The following is a 6000-nucleotide window of genomic DNA, read 5'->3' on the forward strand; positions in this document are numbered from 1 at the left end:
TGGGTATCGATTTACATTTACGATTTAAGGATAGTATCAAGAGATTTGAGGGAATTGGATGGATAATGTTTAATAAGAGTGGGAGAAAACCCCTTTTGTTGAGAGAGAGTGAGAGGATGAAGTTGCATAAGTGCGTATACTTCTTCTCGGTAAACTAGTCTTTTATTTGCTTTCTTGCTTCTTTTTATTTATGTAATTTTAAGTGAATTTTTTTTTAAATTATAGTAGCGACCTAGTCGCTCCAAAAGACCTACAAGGGCGATATTTTTAAGTCTCTCCTAAAACATTGGAGCTAAATTTTTATTAATAGCGGGAACAAAAAATTCAGGATTTAGTGGCACATATTAGAAGCGACCTAAGAAGGTCGCTACTAAAAATTTATTTTCTATAGAGACTTTTAGAGTCTGCACAATAAATGTGATATTTGTAGAAATAAATAAAGTCGCCACTAAATATTGCCACTAAAAGACAGATTTCTTGTAGTGAGGAAAGAGTCAGTCAAGGTCGACCAAGAAGCAGTGAGATTCGTGATCGAGATGTCAACAATGGTCGAGGTCGAACACCGTTGACAGAGCCGTAACGGCTCATTTTTTAAATAGGATATTAAAGAGAATATTCTAGTGAATATTCTCTGAACTTGTACTATTAGGATTTGTTAGAGACATGTGTCATATAAATAGAAAAAGAGGCATGGTGTAGGGCATGTGATATTCATTCTTAAAACACACACTTTGAAAAAAGATTCTCTCTCTCTCTCTCTAACTATAATACAAACAACACTTTCTTAACCAAGATTCTTATCTATATTATTCCATACTTTTCACCAGATCCGAGGATAATTCGAATAATCAAGGATTTGCCTATCGTTCAACATTGTCAAGAGAAGTAACACTTAGCTCCTCCTTTATTGGGTGAATCACTTATTTTATTTACTCAAATGTCATTTATTATTTTTTGTTGCTATTTAATGCTCTATCTTTATTTACGCTGCTTAAAATGATTGTCATACACCATCAGTATATCTCTATCCGGTCTGTTCAACATTAGTTACGTTTTCGGAACTCACATCTAGAAAATATTATTGTTAACTAGATTTAATCCCTTAATACATAAATTTAATTACTTGAGTCAAGAGTTATACTTTTTGGTCAAACAATTTGGCGCTGTCTGTGGATACCATAAGAGACCTCACATCTCCGCTGTCGCAACCCGTTTTCTCGCGAAAGCGGCATTCGACTTCGTGACAACTCCTTTTGGAATGGGATATAGAGTGCTAAAGTATAAGAGTCGTCACCTAATGATTTTTAAGGTGCGTTAGGGCACCTATTTGTAACTAACTCTGTTTGACTAGTCAACGCCACCAAAGATCGGGTAAGGGCTCAAATTACCTCAAATAGAAGGTGTTAGGCACTCTTCGAGGTCCACAACTGTGGGTCCCAGTCGAACTAAATATTATGTGGATTACATTTTAAACTAGGTGATCAAATAAACAAAGGGAATTCAGAAATCAAAGAATTTTATTACAACATGATTAGTACAAGTCTTAGTACGAATATAGGGATACAATTACTTAGATATAATAACCACACATAAAGAAGAAAACAAATTTAATAACCCGGACGGTCGTTTTGAGAATTTAAGTTCTGCCCGGTGGCATAAGACCCTAAGAAACTTCATATTATATGTATTGACTTGCGTGCGTGATTGAATTCAGTTATCGGATGATTCGGAGTGATTTGGGATACTTAATCCTTAATACGGAAGCTTAAGTCTTAGGATTTTGACCTTAGTCGAAACTATGTGAAGACGACTTCGGAATAGAGTTATGTCAGTTCCGTTAGCTCCATTGAGTAATTTTGGACTTAGGAGTGTATCCGGATTGTGAATTTGAGAGTTGTAGCTGATTTAGGCTTGAAATGGCAAAAGTTAAATTTTTGAGATTTTCACCAGAAGTGGACTTTTTGATATCGGGGTCGAGCTGGGAGCTGGTGATCATTTTCCTCTTCGCGTTCGCGTGTTTCCCTACGCGTTCGCGTAGGATTCCGTCTCTTCTTCTCCGTATTTGTTGGCGTGTCTTCGCGTTCGCAAAGCACATCCTGGCAGCCTTAATATTTCTTCTTCGCGAACGCATCCCTTTCTCCGCGTTCGCGATGCACAAAACACCTGGGGCAGAATATAAAGTCCTCTATTTCGAGGGTTTTCCATTTTCACCAATTTTGGAGTTCTAGAGCTCGGTTTTGAGCGATTCCTTGTGGGATTTTCAAGCAAATCGATTGGGTAAGTGTTCTTCACCTAGAATTTATTTATTTCCATGATTCTATCTTTATTTTTATCATTTAATTTGTGTTTTGAGTTGAGAAAAATGGTGATGTTTGAAGAAAAATTTCAAAATGAAAAATCACGATTTGAGGGACGAAATGGTATCTGAATTTGATAATTTTTATATGGTAAGACTCGTGAGTGAATGAGTATTCGTATTTTGTGAGTTTTACCCAATTCCGAGACGTGGGCCCAGGTCGACATTTTGGTGCGGATTTCGGGATTTTTGTTAAAGTATTGATTTTATTAATTAGATGACTCTATTATGGTTGTATTCATGATATGCAATTGTGTTAGGCTAGATTTGGACTATTCGGAGTCGGATAATTGAGAAAAGGGCATTCTTGTGGACTGGTTGAGCTTGGTTTGAGGTAAGTATCTTGCCTAACCTTGTGTGGAGGATTCTTCCCTTAGGATTGAATCTTCTATGTTGATTGTAGTCCATGCATGCGAGGTGACGAGTGCGTGCTCGGACTTATTTGTAAAATGTTAGCCTTTTAGGATTCTTAGGTCCTTATATTCACTGAGTATGAAGTTCTTCTTGATATAATTAAGTTCCTATTTACTAGTTTCACCTCTATATGCTTTAATTAGAATTAATTGCTTTCAGGAGTCAATCTTATTGCCTATTTGACTCTTATTTGACTTAACTGAAGATTTTACCTCCTCTATTGTCATGCTATCTTTTCATAACTGCTTATCTTTATTTAAAATTATTATTATATCATCTTATAACTTGTTCAGTCTTAATTGAGGTTATGATTATCTTTTCGCTGCTTATCCTTAATTAAATTGTTGAAAATCCTTAGTAATTCCTCAACCTTAAAAGAAGTTTTAGATATCTTATATCTTAGTCGACTTATTTTATTTGGAATTATTTGACTCGTGTTAGTTTCTCTGTTGTTGAAATGTATATTGTAGGATCGTTGATACACATTAGTTTCCCTTTGTTGAGTTGTTCCCTTTACGCCTAGCATTCTTTATTGTGGTTATTCCTTGTGAATTGCCTCTACCGATTCTTTGTGAATTAAAGTTCTTGAGTTTATTTACTTGTCGTACTTTGTATTATTGTCATTGTTGTTGTGGTACTTGTTGTGGTGATGCACGAGGTTTCTGCCATGCGGTTGTTATTATTGTGATGCACGAGGTTTCTGCCGTGCGGTTGTTATTATGAGGTTGCACGAGGTTTCTGCCGTGCTGTTGTTACCATTGATATTTGCACATGCGGCATGAGAAGGCGGGATATGTATATATAAATGTGGGTTGAGCATGTGGCGAGACAAGGTTGGAACATTATTATGCACGTGTGACAAGACAAGGCGGGCATTTATGTTACTATTGCACACGTGACGAGATAAGATGGGCTGTGTCAGGGATTGATTTGTGATTATTTATGGCTTGGGGGCATTCTTGTTGTTGATATTTGTGTAGTGGTATACGTACTTGTGTGAGCTTTATCTTGTGAAAGCTGTGAGAAAATATTCTACTTGTTGTCCGTTCTTCTTTTTCCTTAAGCTTATTTGCTGGTATGGACTATGTTAGGACACTTGCATAAGCATACACGCAGTTAAGCACTCTTATCGGATAAGAGGTGTTCTTGATATTGTTGAGCATACATGTTCACCCTTGTTTACTTGCCTTCTATGTGAGAATGGATCTATTGGCACGTGAGTCGTCAGTGCGGTTATGAGGTGTTATGAGGGCACAGGATGCCAAGTGTTAGGGTTCAGGTATTGAGACCCGTGAGTTGTGAATTGTCCGAGGTTCGGTACCTCGTGGAGTTGTTGGCTAAAACCTGATGTAAAAGCGGTTGTAGTTGCTGAGTTATTACTTGTCCTTGCTGTATTTGTGATTTCGGATTTAGGTTGTGTTCCATTCACTTTGTCTGCGTCATTTTCATGATATTTCGCTGATACTTGTTGTTTCTTTCTTTAATGCCATTACTGTATTGTGAGCCATATTGCATAGTCCTTATGTAGACATTATACTCATGTTGTTCATATACTGTACCCGTTTAGTTTATTAGACAAGTGGGTGTCTTGACTATTCCTCATCACTACTCCACCGAGGTTAGTCTTGATACTTTCTGGGCACCGTTGTGGTGTGCTCATGCTACTCTTCTACACATTCTTTTGTGCAGATCCAGGTATTTGTTTGTTAGCTAGCTGTGTGGACTGTTGTTGCGGAGACTCAAGGTAAACCTGTTACTGCGTTCGCAGGCTTTGGAGTCACCTTCAAGTTTTTATTTTGCACTGTTTATTCTTATTTCTCGACAGTTGTATTTAGAATTTTTCTAGCAAACACTCTGTAGAGCTTATGACTTGTACTACCGGTTTTGGGAATTTTAAGAGATTTCTATTTAACTTGTTATATGTTATTTAAATAGTGTTATTTCAATTAATGTTAGGCTTACCTAGTCCCTAAGACTAGGTTCCATCACGATACCAAACGGAGGAAAACTTGGGTCGTGACAAGTTGGTATCAGAGCTCTAGGTTCATAGGTGCTACGAGTCATGAGCGAGTTTAGTAGAGTCTTGCGGATCGGTACGGAGACGTCTGTACTTATCTTCAAGAGGCTACAGAACTATTAGGACAATTTCACTTCTTTCATTCCTATCATGCGAGCTTATTGATCTCGAAGTTTGAACTTTTATCACTCCATTCTCTCACAGATGGTGAGGACACGAGCTGCAGTTGTTGATAACGATACCCCCGGAGCAAAGGTCGCTAGGGGCAGAGGCAGAGGTCGACGAGAAGTACGTGTCACAGCTAGAGCACCTACCAGAGCAGCGGTTGAGGAGTCGCCAGTAGTTCCAGTTAGGGGGCAGTTACCAAAGACGCTTGTTGTTACCCCCGGACTTCAGGAGACCTTAGCACAGTTCTTGAGCATGTTTGGTACATTGGCTCAGGCGGGGTTGATTCCGGTTGCACCAGCTACTTCACAGACTGGGGGAGGAATACAGACTCCCGCCGCTCATACCCCAGAGCAGCGAGTCCATGTTGGTCAGGTTCCAGGTGTCATGGCGACACAGCCTGTGGTTCCAGTTCAGCTCGTGGTTAGGGCAACAGCATCCGAGGAAGAGCATCTTAGACTTGCAAGGTTCAAGAAATATGACCCTCCTACATTCAGTGGTTTGGCTTCAAAGAGTGGACAGGGTTTTCTGGAGGAGTGTCACCGCATTCTTTGTACTATGGGTATTGTGGAGACTAGCGGGGTTGCTTTTACTATGTTCCAGCTTAGGGCAGCGGCTTATCAGTGGTGGCGGGCATATGAGTTGGGTAGCCCAGCCGATTTAGCTTCACTTACATGGGTTCAGTTTTCAGAGATGTTCCTGAGAGTGTTTGTACCTCAGTCCCTTCGAGATACATGGCGCACAGAGTTTGAGCAGCTGCGCTAGGGAACTATGTCAGTGTCAGAGTATGCCGTGAGATTCAGTGATTTGGCCAGGCATGCACCTGCTTTGGTCGCCACAGTTAGAGAGCGTGTCCGTAGATTCATTGAGGGACTCGGGCATGATATTCGGTTCAGCATGGCTCGGGAGTTAGAGTCAGATGTTTTATTTCAGCAGGTGGTAGGGATCGCTCGCCGTGTAGAGGGCATGTGGGATCAGGAGAGAGAGGACATGCGGGGCCATGAGAGAGAATACAGGCGAGATCAGGACAGAGAGGACAGGGAGGTGA

This window comes from Nicotiana tomentosiformis, chromosome 7 (assembly GCF_000390325.3).
Source record: "Nicotiana tomentosiformis chromosome 7, ASM39032v3, whole genome shotgun sequence".
NCBI classification, from domain to species: Eukaryota; Viridiplantae; Streptophyta; class Magnoliopsida; order Solanales; family Solanaceae; genus Nicotiana; species Nicotiana tomentosiformis.